The sequence below is a fragment of the Anser brachyrhynchus genome (assembly GCF_964034855.1).
Source record: "Anser brachyrhynchus genome assembly, chromosome: 5".
Lineage (NCBI taxonomy): Eukaryota > Metazoa > Chordata > Aves > Anseriformes > Anatidae > Anser > Anser brachyrhynchus.
Genome location: NC_137699.1, coordinates 61,730,134 through 61,748,582, shown reverse-complemented (window position 1 = coordinate 61,748,582; position 18,449 = coordinate 61,730,134). Strand labels below are relative to the sequence as shown.

Below are 18,449 nucleotides of genomic sequence, written 5' to 3'. Positions count from 1 at the left end.
ATATTCTACCAAATCTTCCTCTCCCATTGCCAGAATTGGCTCCCCCCCAAAAAAAAGCTACAGGTTCTGCGTTTTACTGTAGAAGTTGACTACCATAATCTACATCAATTTGCAGCCCCACAGCAAAAATCATAATGTTGTTACTTTAAATAATGATGTAAGATGAAAGGAAAAAAGGGAAAAAATATGTTTTCTCAACTGAACCATTCCCTGCTTCAGATTTAACATTTGTATGAAAGGTCCAGCAAGGAAAGATGCTCAGGGAAAAACAAAATGTGGCAAAACTCTGAACTCATGCTGGAGTATTTTTTTCTATTTGATGTTTGCACAAGGTCAAACAACTTCAACCTTAACCTATGGCCAGGGCTCCCAGGTAGTAGCTGCTCGTACAAGCCAAACAGTGAATAACCAGTAAGGAAAAACACCATCCCAGACACAAGCTACACACTAGTTCAGGAGGATGTAGGAGATAATGAAGATACAGAAAAACAAGACACTTTTGACCTGATATTTTATTCATTCATCAAACAATATCACCCATTCCTGTAGGGGGGTAATACTGGCCTGCGCTGCAAACCGGGGGAATTCTGCAGGGCTGATGAAAAGCAAGCAGCAGGGAAAAAGCAAAGTAAGTTCTTTGCTAACCGGCAGTTTATAATTTATTTTCATTTGTAAGTTTTCACTTAGTTCAGGTTAGTGATGCTCTCCAGCAGCTGAAAGTGCTGTGCAAAGAGGTGGTTGGTGCAGGGAATCTTTTGCTTTATTCTAAACTCTTTGAAATTAAAAAAGAAGGCACAATGCCTTGGTTTTTAAATAATAATAATAAAAGGTTGGATGCATCCCATCTCTATTTGATGACTGTACATAGGCTGGCAGAGATGACTTGCTTTCTTTACATCACAGCAGACGTTTTTGGGTGTTTCTTGGGAAAATTCCTCCCATGTCAATTGGGGCAAGCCATGCTGTCTCTAAAACCAGGAGGACTCAAGTGGAGGAATGAGTACTGCAGGTCAGCTCTGTATGTCGTGCTACCAAGGAAGTCCCAAGGGATTTGGCCGTGCTGCATGGAAGTTGGGGCAGGACCTTTTAACCAGGCACTTCTTGACCTCCATTCAACCAGGCATTTCTTGAGCAGCTGGCTGTTCACAGAGTTAGCGGCCTGAAGGTAAATAGTTATTTTAAAGAAGGTCTGTCTTTAACACACCATGTCCAGAAGGAGATGGTGTGTCCTCAAGCTGCCTGAGGGCAACCACATCTGCTCATTTACCTCTAACCCAGCTGAGATTATGCTTTCTTTCCTGCTATGTGGCAGGGCCAACACTTCATGGTGGGTCATAGTCTGAAGATTTTAAGAGTCATAGTTTCTCACTGTCCTTTCATTCATCTTTCACACAGGGGCTGTGGGAGCCTTGTCCCTCTTTGAACATCGGGACTGGTGTGCAGCAGCATTCACTGGGAAAAGAAGCCCACATGGAGAACCAGGCGCGAAGCTGAAGGCAAGAGTCAACTCTTCTTTGTCCCAGATGTGTTGGCCCAATGTCGAGGGGATGCTAAGGCAGCGGCTCACCCAACTCTGCTGGCTTTGGGAGGGAGCTCGGGGGTCCCCAGTCTCATCACTTACATGGAGGTCAGCGTGCGGGTGAGTGTTGAAAGAGATTCCTGGTTGTGTTGATGGCTTCAGCTGGACTCTGTTGTTGTGTGGCCTCAGATGCTCTGAGTTTCCAGGGGTGGGGTACAAGAAGTGTCAGGACAAGAGAAGGAAGAAGCTGAGCACAGATATTCCTCTTACCTAATCCCTGGCAAATTTGCAATCCCAGTGAATCAACCTAGGTTTGTACTGTAACGAGCTAAGGATCAGGGGTTAGAGATTTCATGTGTTTTAGCCATCTACAACTTGGATGAGGTCTTGGTCATACTGTTGGGAAACAATTTGAAACTCTTACTTTAAAACTTCAGAAAATAATCAGAAGATTTCTGCCAGTGTTAAGAAAAGAAGAAACCAAAGGGGAATATTTTACAGCAGAGAAGGGAGAAACTGAGCAAGAGAAGGGACCTGCAGGGTGTGTTCAGGTGCTGGGAGCAGCAGTGCTGACAGCCCCGGGGGACTCCTTTGTCTCTGGCAGGCAGAGAACCAGTGCCATCATACTGCTCCCAGGCTCCCACCCTCTCCCAAAGCAGAAAAAGGACAAGAAGCCATGGACACCTAATGCTTGCTGAGCTTCAAGCCCCACCAAGGTAGCTTTGCTCCTCCTGGACTCCAGAGTAGTGTCAGCACACATCTCTGGGCACATTACCACCAGTATGGAGCCATGAGCTCACCCCTGGGGCCTGGGGCCTGCCTGACCTGGGGCCTGCCCCAGTACACCTTGCAGGAGCCCTGAAGTAAGAATTGTACAGATAATCTTGTTCTCAACTCCCTTCTTGGACCATTTAGATACAGTCTTTTGATCACCAGACTCCCCTCCCAATCTTTCTTTCTCCTTTCTCTATCCCAGGAGCTCCTACTGATGCTTATTACACAGCCATTTTCCTTTCCCTCTTCCACGTACATCTGCAATGCTGGGGCTTTCATGCTGCCCTCAGCTCTGTTGCTCAGCCCTCACCATTCAGATCTGGGCACTTCTTCCCCTTCTTCTACCTGGGATCTTCACAGGACCTGGAAGGAGTAATTGCACAGAAAAATCCGTGCTTTGCTGCTGCTTTTGCTGTAGGAAGAGTACAGCTTTGAATGGGAAGACCCTTTTAATCTAGGCAGAATGTTTCCCAAGTTAGAAATTATCATAGCTCTTGTTCAGACCTCCTTCATTTGAGCTCCAGGTGATTATCAGTGTGGTTAAGGAAAGGCCCTACATTTCTTCCAGTCCCTCCTGTAGCTCTGCTCCTGATGCTTGGCTAGGACTCACAGCTTCTCCTAGTATTTATTGCTCTCTTTTGAGAGTTTTCTGCATTTTTTTCCTCTTCCCAATTTGTGGCCCATCTGTCCATCCTTTCTTTTCCCACACAGGGCATTTCTCCAGAGCACACCTGGAAGAGACAGGGCTTTCCACCCCAGTGCTGCCCACAGCTCCTGAGCAGCTTCAGGCAGTGCTCCCACTATAACAGTGAGCCTGCCATGCATTCACTTGCAGGGGACATTCCTTGGTCCCACAGTGAGCTTTTGGGTCAGTAATCTAACAAGTCAAAGACTGGGAACTTATCCCATCCACGAGCACAGAAAAATCAGTAAGAAAACAGTTATTTGCCATGTGGGTGGTTGACCACTGGATCGTGCTGCCCAGAGAGGTTGTGGAGTTTCCATCCGTGGAGATCTTCAAAACCAGACTGGAGGCAGTCCTGGGCAGCCTGCTGTAGCCTCCCTACCCGAGCAGGAGGTGGGAAAGGCTGCTCCTGGATGCCTCTAACAACCTCAATGCTTTTGCGGTCCCAAGAACCTCTCACACACCCTGGATTTTAGTCTTTTATTCCAATCTCTGCACCCTCTGTAACCTTGCTCCTTGTGGCTTCTCACCACTTTCTCCCACTCTTGGCTTTTTTGTTTCGTCTGGCTCCTGCTAGAAGCCCCGTGTCTCCTTCCTCTCCCCCATTCCTTGCCTCCTGCCACTGCCTGGCCTCCTGGACACCCACTTTCCTTCATTTGCACTACCTGTGATCTTCCCAGCTCTGCAGACACATTGTATTGAGAGCAATGGAGCCGAGCTTCGGGGCAGTGACCGATTGTCCCTTGCCCTTTGTCTGAGCTCGCCACCATGGTCCTGCACGGTGAGGGAGCAGCAGGGTGCTCTGCTCCCATGGGTGGGGAGCTCGGTGCTCAGACGAGCTTGTTTCCCCTCTCCTGCTTTATGTTGCTGGTGTGGAATATTCTCTTCTTAAGCACACCGCAGTAGTGTTAGATAATTACTTAGCTCTTTCTTCTATATGGGTTTTGGCAATTTGTAATTGTCTCAGAGCTGAGAAAATGTTTCCTTTAAGAAGGTTAAACAAAGAGTTTATTGACATTAGTGAAGATTGGTTAAAGAAAACATTATTAAATAAAAGGAGCTTTATTTAAACACTAAATTAATCATTTAAAGGCAAATTAGAGGTCGTAACTCCTCCTAAATAAATAATGTTAAACAATAATTAGATATCCATTTTAGATTACAGGCAAGCACTTGGATTCAGTGGGCTGCAAAAGAAGTTTCTTCTCATCTCTTCAGATTTGTTCAATATACATAATTAAAGCAAATCACTGCCCCGATTAAATTTTCCATTCTGAGATTAAAAAAAAAGATGCTGTTTGTAACTCTGTGTCATATTTGCCATTAGATGATAAAGCATCTTTAAAGCTTCACTTTCATATAAACAGAAGAAAGCATGAGAGCATCCGGGGAGATCTCCGGCGGTGGAAATCGATTCTCCTAAGCTACTGGTTGCAGTTATCAATCTTATCAAACAGGCTGATGCACGAGTGCCCTCAGCCACTTTGATTTGGATGATCTCTCTTTGCTGGAGCTAACCTTTCAGACATTACAGCGCGTGCAATACGCGCTATCTGGGCTGTAATTACACTCGCCGCTCCCTCCCTTTCATTAGCACTCACAGGCATCTCTTAAGTGCGAGATAAAATTAAAAGAAGCCGTCCTCCTTTCTCGTTTCATTACAGCCTTATTATTTTTTTTAGGCTCCGAGTCGTTTCATTCGCGGTTTCCTAGAGGAGGAACAAACCTTCCCCTTATCATCCTGTTTCAAAGAGGGATTCAGCGCGGGGAGTCACGAGCACAGAGGCAAGGCAGCTCGCTACCGCTGGGCTTGCATCAGGGCCTCCTCCGAGTGACGACGGCTGTGAGCGGTGACAGGAGCCATACCCTGACCTCCAGGCCCGTCGGCGGGTGCTGCTGGCTGCGCTGCCGGTGCCTTCCCAAAAAAACAGGGGGGAAGTTTTGTCCGCCGGGGGGGTGGGTTAATGCAACCTGACGTGAGCTCTGCTAAATAACGACAGCGCCAAAAGCGACCTCGGCGCGGATGGGGACGGCGAAAAGCACAGCGGGGCTCGCTGCCCGTCAGGAGATGGCCCCATCGGGAGCAGCGACGGTGGCAGGGAGAGCAGGGTGGACTCGCTCCTGCCTCTGCCACGTGTGGTTTTGGGCTGGTAACAGCGAGCATGACCCAAGCGATGCCTTCTTTCGGAGGCGTGGGTGAATCCTGCACGGCTAATTGGCGTTGGTAATTGCGTACTCAGCCTTAGCTTTGGCTACAGTTGTTTTCCATAGCTCCGTGCCGTTGCCTTTTCATTGCCAGCACCAAGGTGAATATAACTTCGCATTCAGACAGAATATCTATTTCACCTGTTTTCTTGCTGCTTCATTTCCTTTTATTTTAAAATTAAAAAGGCTGATGCTAGAGGTATTTTCCACCCCTGTACGTACTGTCTCACACCTCTCGCAGATCCTCAGGGTCCACAACGGGCACAGGGATTGCAGATTTCATTTAAATCCACATTCTGGGAAGAATAACCTCGCAGGGAAAAGTTGTTTTGTACAGCCCCAATATCTCTCATTAGCCAGCAAACACAAAGGAATGGAACAAGACTTTTCTGATTATTTTAGTGTTTTTTCCCCCCCCTTAACTACTGAATTTACACACAAAAAGAAAGGCACTTTGTATTTAAGGTTAATCAAGTTTCAGTACAATTTTTTACAAACTGGAACCACACTAATCTTTTTTTTCTTGCTCTAATGTGTGGCTGTTGAAATCCTTAGCTGTGATAAATTAAGCTACTTATTAATCTAATTATCGTACATTCATCCTAGAAACTTTCATGTGACTTGAAAAGGCTATTCAACCTTTTCCCTCCCCTCCTAGAAAGGGCTCAACCTTGCACCAATTAAGATCATTCTGAAGTAATGCTTTAAAAAAGCTTTCTTTAATCACCCAGTGGAACATGGGCTGATGGTAAGCAAACTAAAAGCTGTGAGAAAAGTTTACCTTACCTTTAAGTCTGGCCCTTCTGAGCTGGAAGAGGAAGGTACAATTGTGGCATTCCTTTCCTCCTCCTCTTCTCTGCCCTCCTAAACAACTCCATGAAATCATTTAGCAGCAGAAGTTCTTAATGAAATTGCTGGCATTTCTCTGAACAGAGCAAAGGACAAGATGTGAAGATTTACTTGAACAAAACCCCTGAAATCTAATTTGGTGTTGGGGTAATGGGAACTTTCTGACTCCCTACATATTAACCAGTTGGATTTTATAGGTATTGCTTTGTTTTAATGCCTTGATAGGAAAGCATCCTGATACCAAAGTATATCCCCTTCAGGATTAAAAAAGAAGAAGAAAAAAGAAACAAGAATTATAAAGGCATAGGTTGCAAGTGTATCCTAGCTTAAACATCCATTCATTGCCAAATGGTTTTGCTACTTTTCCTTAATAACCACATAAATGGAGCTATTTTCTATTCAAATTAAACTAGGTATTAATCTGAATGCAAAGCAGCTTGGTTTGCGCTGTTTCCTGACAGGTTTACCCCAAGACAGAATTTCTGAGCAGCCCGATGTGGGGGACGTCCACTCCCGCTTCTCACCCACTCTCCATGCCTAGCAAACTTGCTAACCGTGAATAGTTTTTGAAGTGAAGATTAAAAGAGTGGAATTATAAAGTATAATTACATTTTATTGAAACTCTAGAAATCAGAAAAAAATTCAGCAGGAAACTTTTAGTGAAACATGATGTGTTGTCATTATCATTAAAAGATAAAAGTTCCATACTGTTTTTATCTGTTTATTTGGAAGAAATCCAGCCTTTGCAGTTACGCAGGAAACAAAAAACTGGAATGCAGGAGTAATTATTAAAACTGTGTGATTTGTTATCTCAGCTACTGTCTTTCCAAATGGTAATGCGATATCAGCAGCTGCAGACGGTCGCTGATTTCCTCTATTAGTAAACAAGTGCTTTGGAGACCTGTGTGAGGCACTTTAAGCCCACTACTCCCCGAAGTGCTGTCAGGCTTAACTACTAATCCATGGTATTTCAGAGCACTGGAAATTCATCTTTATAAAACCTGAACAAAAAAGGGAAAAAGCCTGGAGGGCAGGAGCTCCCTCTGGTGAGACAAATGACATGTTCATTTATTAATGAAACAATAACCCTGGAAAGAGGATCAAAGCACATTCCATCCTCACTTTACAATCCCCAATTTTCTCAGGCCATACCATTTAATTGAGCCATGACAATGGAATACTTAATTGTTGCGTTAAAGTTTGAAGAAGCGACTTCTTCAGAATCAATGTTCATTTCTGGATTATGACAGCATAATGTAGCCAGCTTGTAGCTGCTGGAATTTTATTTACTCTCTTTCTTTGACGCAGAGCGAGAGAAAGAGAGCGTTTTATTCCTTTGCCTCCCACCCCTGCCCGAGAACATTCATTCCCTTCCACGTAAGCACACCTTTCCTCTCCCCTTGCGAGGCTGCTCTGTTCAAACCCAGCTGCTGGCCCATTGCCCTGCTGAGATCATGCCTGGGGGGGACGTGGCTGGGGTGGCTTCTGCAGCAGAAGGCGAGGTGCCGGAGGTGCGGCACCTTGGAAAGGTAAAAGAAACCATTCCCCTTTCCTGCCTTCAAGCCGAGATCGAAGAAAAAGCTGGAGCTGGCCTTGCTGCATCCTCTTTGCTCATTGCTGGGGTAGAGGTAGCAGGTCAGCCTCAGGAGCTCTGCATTTGGGAGTGAATTGCACATGCAAAACACATCAGTGCAAGGGTGAGCACTCATGTCTTGGCGGCTTGGCCTCTTGGCTTCTCTTGGAGAAGGTCTTCAAGCACGTGCACTTGTCTTTGTCAGCACCAGCGAGGTCCCCAGGCTCTCCACAGGCTCCTCCAGCACTTGAAGTCGTGCTTGGACGTCACCACCTGCCTGAATCTGGGCCACTGGCAAATCCTAGGGCATCCAGCCTGCTTCCTGCAGCAGGTAACAGGCTGCAACAGGCTTCCTCCAGTGCCACCCCTCACTTAAGGGGTCCAGGTGCAGCCACTACTGCATTACAAGCCTGCTTTGCCCATATTTCCCCTTCTCCAGGTATTTAAAACACATTGATGCCTCTATGGTCAGGAATGCTTAAAAGGTTTTGGGCTTGTGCCCTGACTTCACATAAGGCCGCAGAGGACCTCCTCGCTCTTTCCTGGGGGCTCAGGTTGCTCTTCATCAAAGCTTTGAGGTAAAAAGTCCCCCCTTCGGGTTCTGTGTCCAGCTGCTGCTGGGATCCCCAGAATTTCAGATGGGCATGCAGAAAATAGAAGTGCCCCAAATCAAGGCCAGATTTCCAGAAAGAGAAGTACAGCTTCTGCAATGAGTGCGTGTGTCACATCTGTCTCTCCTTTCCCTAACACCTGTTTTTATCAAAGCTCTTACTGGTGACTCATCTTATATAAGTGATATTTACTGACTCACTATTCAGGAGTGATGGACTATATTCTTTTTTCTTAACCGGATTTTAACTCAGGAGTCATTTTCTGTATACAAAAGCAGCTAGATGTAAAGAAGCAGCTAGAAAGGCCATCATGCAGGAGTGCGTGCTACCTATAAATTAATACATTATGGCTTATTAATTCTACTTATGACATGCATTATAATACACTTGCATGTACATAGCGCCTAGCATATAAGAACCCTCAGGCACTTACAAACATTAGCTAAGCCTTGCAATCTTCTTACTTTGGGTAAACAGGGACAGAGGGAGGTTAAATCTCTTTTCCTGACAGCTCTGCACAGAGCTGGGCACAGAGCTGCTCTGCCCTGACACCTTGCAGGCTCTTGGAGCTCACGCTCCTTGTAGGATAGTTAATACTCCCTATAGGATGGCTAATACTCCCTATAGGGTGGCTGTTGCTCCCTATAGGATGGCTAATGCTCCTTAGAGGGTGGCTAATGGTCCCTGTTCCTCCACACATGGTAGAGATGGTTTACAGCACTGCCTATGGCAAGGGTTAAGGGGGGAAAATGGGTCATATCTCGAGGGGGACTCAACTGTGTTGCCCATACTAACATGTATTTCCCCTCCATCCTTGCTCAGACTCAGGCAGTGGGCTAGGCATTGGCTGTGCAAGAGGAGAGGAAACCTTGGGTGCTCAGCATCAGCAGGAAGGGGGTAAAGGAGAAAGACAGAACCACTGAGGAATGCACCTAAGCACCAGGTCAGCCTTAGGGAGTGTAAGCATGGCCCAAACGTGCTGAAATCTCTGCCCAGCAAAGATTTGCTCTGTAGGAATTAATACAGAATACGCCCCATCCCCCTTCTGTGTTCTAAGGGCTGAATTATAAACAGGGTGCAACGGGGGCCTCCTTGGGACTGGAGCTTAGAAGGATGTGTAATTCCCTTAAAAGAAATCCCTCGTGCTGCAGGAGTGCAGCGCGGGGTCCCTCTATTCAAGACAGGTGAAGTCCCACGGCTTCCCGACGTGGAAACGAGCAGGTGGGGATGTCTGAGTAAATGGATTGAGTAACAAAGCCTGTAAGGACTTTAACATTTTTCCACTGGAGTATTGGGAATTATGTGCAAAAGTCACCCTCTTGGCAGAGGCGAAAAGCTCGGTGTTATCTCCAGTGTGTGTCCAGGAGCTGTGGTCCTTTTCTTCCTTTCTTTCTGTGCATTTTGCATCTCAGTCGTCCCTTCGGGGCGAGTATCAGGTTTCCCCAAATACTCCTAGCAATGGGCTGAGGTGAGGGGGGACTGCAGGCAGTGAAACCCACCCTGGCTTCCTCTGTGTGGGGCCACAGGAGGCTGGTGGGGACCCTCCTGCTCCTGCCGTGCCCCTCCACCAGCGAAACACCTGGATTTGCCCAAGCAAGAAGAGAAAAGGCTGTCTGTTAGAGAAACATTGCGAGGAATGGGGGAAAGTGGCTGGGACAAGAGCAAGAGCCCAGCATCAAGGGCTCTGAGAGGAGGATGGAGTCTGTCTGGCAGCACGTCCGTCCGTCCCAGCTCCTGTTGGTGACTGGCTCCCTTTGCCCTGCTCCTTACCTACCAAGTCCCTTGAAATCCGATTACTGACCCAGGCCAGCTGTACGTGCAGCCAAGCAATTACTTTGCTCTCCCTCCACTGCAGCTCGGCGGGTTCTGCAGTTGAGGTTTACAGGAAAAAAAGGAATTTTCAGACAAAAAAAAAAAAAAAAAAAGAGTGGTTGATGATTTTAGTATTATAAAGACAGCTTACAGTACTGGATATTATTGCTGTGTTGTGTAGTGATTAACGGTTCCAGTTGAGGCTGGACGATTTATTATATTTTACTCAGATCTAATAGGAGCTGGGGAATGAAAGGAGTTAGGAAGAGACAGGGAGAGCAGGGGTGCCCCAACGCTGGGAGCTGAGGGGTGTGAATGCGGCCCCGGCCCTGCGAGGACGGAGGTCTGCTGGTGCCTCCAGGCACAGAGCACGGCATGATCAGGCCAGGGGATGTTCACGTGCACAAAAAGGAACACGTGGCCACCTCCGGCAGTGACACCAGAGAAGTTCAACCAAGGTCACAGCCTGGAGATGCCAACCAGAGCATCCCCATCCTCCTGGGGTTGGACCCTTGAGCTTTCTCATCCCGGGGTGGGTTGTAATACCGTGCCCACTTCGGCAGCACTCGTGGAGGTTTGGACCAGTTGGTTTGGGATCAGGGAATGGCAAAGGCACAACTTTCCCAAGCGGTCAGTAGGTGAGCTTGGGAGAGGGCTTGGAACCACCGGGGAACTGTTTTCTCCCACAAGTTTAAGATAATAAACTCTACTGAGTGAGCAGACACCGGGAAGAAATATTTAATTATCCTTCTCACCATTATGAGGAACTTCTGCCACTCTTCAGGTTATTATACAGTAAATAACCAGTTTTCTAAAGGACAGAGCTGTTTTAATTATATGACAATGAATGCATAATTATTATGTTTGTTAGGAATGAATCACAAGACAACAGACTTGATATTGCTGCTCTAGTTAGTGCATCTTAATTACTTTTTCATTTATTTTGCATATAAAAGCTATTTGCTAATTGTCTTTGCTGTAAATATGCAAAATATAATTAGTCATTCACAATTCTTTATGTGTTATCTAACTGTACATTTGTTACTGAGGAATGTATATTAAAGTTTGAATATTTAATGGGCTTTTGTGGCATAGAATATTTTTGTACAAAGTTTTCAGGAAATATTAGAGACATAATTTAAACCTCCTTTTAACCCCTTTTCCTATGCAAACTAATGTTTCCTATAAAGACTAGATATTGATAAATAAACCCCCCTGGAAATCCATTTCTATTTTCTAAGCATACAATATAAATCCACTGCTGATGATATGAAATGCCTCTTGGTCTCAAACTGAAACCAGAGAGATTAGAGCCTGTTAAAAGTATTGCAAGTTGCTCTCTACAGTGAATTTAAACCATAAGTACAGAATTGCAAATGCATTCAAATCATATAGCAAGATCAAATACACGTCCAAATGTATTTATCTTTGGTGGAGGTTCATTACTGAGAGAGCAGCACCATGTAGCAGAAGGATCTGTTGGCAATATATATTTTCTGGTAGATATTGTTGATCAAAGCAAGAGGTCATCATTTCTGGTTTCTGCAAGGGTGTTAAGCAGTTGTCTAATAATATAATATATAAAACTTGAAATCTTAATTTTGCTCATTTTTTAATTCTGGCACTTGTTGGATCTCTTTTAATTGCATTACTCACCCTGAATTGGAATTGGAGGTCCAGTTAAACACTGTGGATTTCCTTCTTTATATCCCTTTTTTTTTTTTTTTTTTTTTTAAAGGCTTAGACTAGTTTCGTCTGTAATTAGCACTCTGCAAGGCCCACGGTTCCTGGGAATGTTTTACATTGTGATTAGATTCATTACAGAGATTGACTGGTTAAAATGGGCTGTGTGTTTCTGGAAGTTGAATTAAAGTACAGGTCTCAAGAACCTCCACAGATAATTATATATTATCTTTTCACTCGTCTCCGAAAACGCTGCCGGTTCATTCTCCTGATGCATGTCACATTCTACATTTTTTCATCTCAAACATTTGATTTACTATCCGGTTGTACTGTTAATCCTATGTCATGACACTCCTATTCACTTCTGCTTTTCAACTGAAAGCAGCTTCCTATGAAGATAAAGCTAGGTAAAATCTATTGTAAAGGAAAGAATAACTTGAATGCAGCTATCATATCGAAAAGAAAACACACTCCTCCACTCTTCACCCCTTAGACACTCTGAATACTTTTCTTAATGATGAAGTCAAATAGAATAGCCACTGAGAATACAAGTTGTGTGTTTTTTTTTTTTTTCCCCCTCAGAAGTAATCCTGCTCTGTAATTCTGTAATTGTTCTTATTTATGTTGGGCAAATCTTTTTAAACTAACATATATAAAAACAGAGTGACAGTGGGGTAGAAATTAGGAAAAAAAATATCCACCAGCTAACATGCTTTAGTAAATTATGATATGAATAAATCATCCATATCCCTACTTATCAAACAAGTATTTAGAAGCAAATTTAAATAATGCTATTTAATGCTGGCACTTGCATAAAACCCACAACTGTCAGTGACGTTTTTTTTCAAGCGGTTGACTACTTGAGCTACAGATTAAAAAACATACATTTTATGAATCTAGCACAGCAGAAAAAAAAGAAATCAACCCTACTTCAAATGATGTTCCACTTCTACACAGAGGCTGTGCAACAGTATTTAATCAAGTAGAAGCACAAAAATTTGTATTTCACATCCCAGGTGGGTTTGTGCCCAAAGGAAAAGGGGAACGTTACATAAGACAGGCAGAATTTTAATTTCCAATCTGGCAAGCCAGGGGATACCCTGTTAAAGGGAGGCATATCCTCAGTATATTTACTTTACTGGAAATAGGCACTGGCCATGGACATGCTAGGAACATATACTGAAACCACGTGGATATTCAATCCATCTTAGCATCTTGGAGAAAAGGAGAGCAGCTGCCCAGTGTGGCACAGGTTTGTCCCAGGACCCACTGCCTGTGTTGTGCAGACAAGCAGGGCTGGCAGGGCTGGGCTTAAAACCTGTTGCAACATACAGTATATTATAAGAAGGTGTTGAGAAAACAGAACCTTTTGATACTCTAACTTCCCTTTCTCTTCTGCATCAGGCAGCTGAAATAGAAATAGAACTGATTTTTTTTTTTTAAGGGCAGGAAAGATCAGCCTCCAGAAGAAATTCAAGGAGGTAATCAATTGGTTTTGTTTCAAAATAATCTTTATTATTACACGGCTGCTGTTGAAGCGACGAGAACTCGATGATATGGAGGGAGAATTTTAGTCCTCGAGTATTACAGAAGCCTTTATGCTTTCTTGAAGAATTCATTTTAAACCCTGTAGCAAACAGGTAGGCCTTCACTTTCAGAGCAGGCAAAACCCAGCTATTTGTGTAGCATCCAAGTGTCGGATGGGTGGCTCAGGATCCTAGCACAGATCCCCCCGCCTTCACTGGGAGCTCTGCTGAGTAAGAGCCGTGGTCTCACAGGAATATAGCTCAGCACCGCTGATCAAAATAAATCATTATAGAGCTTTTCTTTTAATTATTATTATTTTTTTCCTTTGTGACAGTTACAAATCAGCATCCCTTAGTGCAGTATTTTTTCTCTGATGGTGCAATTGTGGGCAATCAGCATTTTCTCACCTGAGTGAAGTTTGGGAGGGTTTAGCCTCTGTGCATCTTTTCTGTACCTCCTCTTCCTACCTCGGCTGGGGCAGCCCAGCATCTCTGCTGAACTAATTTCAGAAGCAGGCAGCACATTTCTAAATGCATCTTCACAGATGTGCGAATGGGTAGCTGGGCATCGCCCCTCCCTTTCTCCCCAGAAACAAAACACCAGCAAGGGCTCTGGACGCAGGCGACTCTTTGGGGAAAAAAATACACCCAAACCATTGCCTGCCTTCAGGAAAAAAAAAAAATACAACGCCAAACCTCCAAACACTTCATCTCATCTGTGTTTGTGTTTGCACGGATCATTTGTGAAACAAACAGAATTCACTGACAGTTGCTGGCCATGACTCTGCCTGTTTGAAATACCTTAGTCAGGAGAAGTACCACAACTGAACCGAACAATCTCTCACAAAACATCTGCAACCATCTGACCCTGGCCTTAACCTTTAAATCTATCTTTTCATATTCATCTCAAAAGACCTTGTCAATGGCCAAGGAGACTCAAGAAAAGGATTCTTCAACAAACAAAAAAAGATACAGAGGAAATTCAACCCAGATTAGGTGGCAGAAGATAATACAGTTTGCTCATTTCTATTCTGCTGCTCAAACTGGAGTTGAATTCATTTTCACTTTATCTTTATTCATGTTATTTAAACATAACATTCATTAGGATTGTGAACTGCAACAGATAGAAGAGAACAAAACTAGTCGCCAAATTTGTTGGGCATCTGTTCCCACTAGAGACGGCCCTCTGCCAAATCTGCATCATGTCATTTTTTTCCCCCTGAATTCATTTCAAAGTCAATCCATCAGTTTATGAAACTGTTTGATCAAACTTGTCATTAACCAAGTGAAACATTTAATTTGTATTAAGAAAAATAGGACAAATAATTAGCACGGCGATTAACTGTTTCGCTGTTTTATTGTCCTTCTTTACCAAATCTACTTAGCAGTGATAGGGCTTTTTTTAAGTCCCTTTGTTGACATAGCTAAAAATATTTTTAAAAGGAATTGGAGAATAAATCTGATGTAGATGAGAGAAAATATTATGCTGATGTTGCAGAAGGTTAAAAAATCAGACCCTACAACCCTATCGACTACATTTATTCAACGAGCTAATGAATTTAATATCCAGAGGAACATTTTTTTTTAATAGAGCAAAGCAGATAAATCTATTAAATTATCAGATAATCATAAGATAACAATGAGGTATGGTGAAAAACAGGCTCATATTCATTTCAGCTTCCTGAGGGTCTTCCTCCCCAGATAGTGTACAATTAGTAGGGAAAAAGGTTTATTACCAGTTGCTCTTGTAACTTTCTGAAACAATCTCTATTTGGATTTTTACTGAGCTCTCTCAAGGAATAATGACAAATATTCTCATATATCTCATGCTGCCTAAGTGAAAGTAATTTGCAAAATATGCGAGTTCTACCCCACAAATGTCATTGTGCTCAGATTTCTGCTGCTCACTCCCAGCATTTAGTTGTCTCAGGCAATTGCCTATCATGACCTTGCTGGGCACTTGTCTGCACAGCTATGACAATTTGTTAATGAACTGTTTTTGTTTTTAATTGCTTACTTAATTATGGAGCACTAACATAATAGCATTTCTAATTTGTACCATAATTGTATGCAGAGATGAAATGTTGGTGTCTGTCATACTGCTTCCTTGTAATCATCTCTTGTTCATGGGGAATTTCTAAAGAGATGTGTTCTCTCCTAGCAAGATGACTTTTAGAAGCTGTTTGAGAGGCATTTCCATCAAAATCATAATGTATGAAACCTGTCTCAGTTATTCAGAGAAGAGATGTCAGCATTCCTTAAACATTTTACTGATTGCAGAGCTGCTGAATCAGAGAACACACTGGGCTGTTTGTATACAGAAATCTAAAAAGGCAGCTTCCCCTTCCTACCTTTGTGCAGCAAAATGTTTCATTAGCTAGGAAAGTTTTTTTTTCCTTTTTTTTCTTCTTCTTTTCTTTTTTTTTTTTTTCTTTTTCTGTGAGTTCATTAAAAGTTGCTCTGGACTGTGTTATTAGCAGCTGGGTTATTATGCTGAAGCACGCTGATCAAGGTTGTCTGCTAGAAAGAACTGCCTGGCAGAAATTGGTAATACATGTTTAGTGTGGACTTTGCCTCTGTAAAGAAAGCCCATTTTTAAGGATGAAAAATGCATTGAAGTAACAATTCATCCTTTTTTTTTTTTTTTTTCCCAGTAGGACCAGTGGAAAAAAAGAAAAAAAAAAGTTTATCTTTGCTCTTGAGACTGTGTTTGAAGGCAAAGGGGAGTTGATGGACCGACCCCAAGCTTATTGTAAATTTGAGAAATAGTGCCTTGAGATAACCTGGTGAAATACCTCTTTACTCTATGACCTACCCAATGAGGCTTATTTTCAGAAGTGCGAATCCAAACAGAAAAATATTCTTGATGCAGAACAGCAACTCTAGGCCCGAAAGCATAGTTCAAACATGTGTAGCTGATTTAGGTTCCCAAAAATACAAGTCCTGGCCTGTTTCATTGTCATCCACACAAAGAACTGAGTCCTAAAATCCTTTACTCAACTAAATTCTTAATAAGTAAACTGAGACTAACCCTCTAATACCAGATTTGTTAAACAACATGATTTAGGTCCTTGCTATTCATGCACCTTGTACAACTAAAATGACTGTTAAAGCTAGAATCATGAAAGAGTCATTTTATGTAGCTGCTAAATTCCTCTCAAATCTCCTTGCAACTTAACGAGTAAAGAAAGCTCAATGTGTAATGCCAGCTAATGTGGTTTATGCTAGAAAATAGTATCAACCTATCTTTGTAGCTTATCTAAGCCAGGATAATACTTTTAGCCTTTATAGTAGACCCAACTCCATTTTTTCAACTCTTGACTATGTATTTCCTGAAATCCTTTTCCAAAGAGTTAAATTGGATGTGAAATCTGTACTAGGCTATGGGACGCTCTTTGTTCTAGGAGGAGGCAGCAAAGCTTTGCTTCTGTATCACTTTCATTGCGTTCTGATTGAGGTTGACAGTGTGACAGGGAAGCAAAGAGAAGCAATTGCAGGCTGAATGAGAGCCTTTTTCAGCCATACAGCAGCCTCCTCCTTAGCCCCTGAGAAAAAGAGGTAACAGATGCCGATAGCAAGAATCCCTAACAAAGTCCTAACTTTGATGCAGACAGAAGACAAAAAAAATGGGAAAGATTGTCTCACTTCAGAAAACCTTGAATGGAGCACAAAGGAGGTGGCGGCGGGGGGAAATATCGCGGGGCTGGAAATGGCTGGGAGAGTTATGGAGCGACGGCGCTTTCAAGAAATATGTTGTTGTAAAGGTTTCAGATCTCCGTCATCTGCCAGCGCGGTACCGCGAGGAGTTGGGGCAAGTGGCTCCAGCCATGGGGGGCCAGGGTTTTGTTTTCGCTCTGCTGAGACCCGTGTTTGCAGGGAAGGCACCTTTCCCTTTTTTTCCGAAAATCAAATTGTTTTTATAAGGAACAGAAAATAATGGCTGGGAGAGTTAGAAGCTGCTCAGAGTAATTTTCTGCTGGAAGGAAAACACGGGGGTGATGTATTTGTTCTCATTTCACTCTGAACAGACCATGTGCAACAAGAGATTTCCCATTCACTTGTGTGGCCTGTAATATTTATTGTCGTTCCTTTTTAACATGTTTTTTGCAAAAAAAACTCTAACAGGGAGCTTGCCTATAACCTTGGGACCTCTTAGGACAACGTTAAATTAGTGCGATAATAAAAAAAATAATAATAGCTTTTGTTCACTCAGAACTGATCTGGCCCCTAAGTGGACACGAGCCCAACAGATCTCCTTTTTTCAGTAAAATTGTGGCAGGAGCACATTCACCGTGGAAATGCGATATTAAGTGGGCTTGCACGTAGAGGATCTGCTCGGCACCAGGTCCCACACTGCACGGAGTGTTGCACAGAACATTACACACAGCTCTTCAGACCACGCTACGGTGGCCAGAAGCCCCCTGCCCAGCTCCATAGCTGGATAAACCTCAGTTTACCCCGAGACTTCGGCAGCAATCGTATGGTGCACGCACCCGCGGGATTAATAACCGAGGATGAAGCAGGGCAGGTGAAATGTGCTGCCTGCCGCTTTCATCCACGCCGGTCACAGTCCTAATGTTATTTGTGCATGTTTGCGTGGAGAAAGGGATGCCACAAAACAGCAGCTCGTGTTTTTCTTTCCCTCAAAAGTTAGCCTCCAATGAAAGAAAAAGAACAAATGTTTCTGCCGAGAGGGGGATTAGCGCTGATAGGACACCGCGTTAGCAGCCCTGCGTGGACTTTTTAAAAGCTGGGCTGTGTTACTGGCCTAGTGGATTGATATGGTTTAGTCTTCAAATAGGTATTTAGAGAAAGGATAAAGCGCGAATAACAGAGCGATACATTATTAAAACCAACCGGTTGAAAGAATTATAAATTCACCGCTCGTTCAAATAAGAAAGGAAAGCCCATGACATTTCCTTAAGGAGTGATGATAGTCTGCAGTGTCAATATGGCTTTGGTATATACACATTAAAATGCTCCTATGCATGAATCTCTATTTATGGGGTAATAGCATACAAAATTTCAGCTGGATATTTAAATGGTACGTTTTTCCTCTTTTACTCCAGCAGCATTTGAGAGAACTACATTAATTATTTTTGCCTCTAATTTAATATTCAGCGAACTATTTTATTTTATCAAATACTGTAAAAAAGGATTTTCTTCCCGACTTAGGATTGTTTGCTAATTTTCATGGCTGAAGTACATAAAT

At 43.3% G+C, this 18,449-nt stretch overlaps 1 long non-coding RNA gene across 1 annotated transcript in view; it reads left to right on the top strand.

Annotated features, from left to right (window-relative positions):
• Positions 1-8,510, top strand: part of LOC308195274 — a 61,623-nt gene extending 53,113 nt beyond the window's left edge. Inside the window, exons 2-3 of the long non-coding RNA XR_013951385.1 lie at positions 1,396-1,639; positions 4,661-8,510. This is a non-coding gene — a long non-coding RNA (uncharacterized lncRNA). The remainder of the gene's footprint in view (positions 1-1,395; positions 1,640-4,660) is intronic.
• Positions 8,511-18,449: the final 9,939 nt, after the last annotated feature.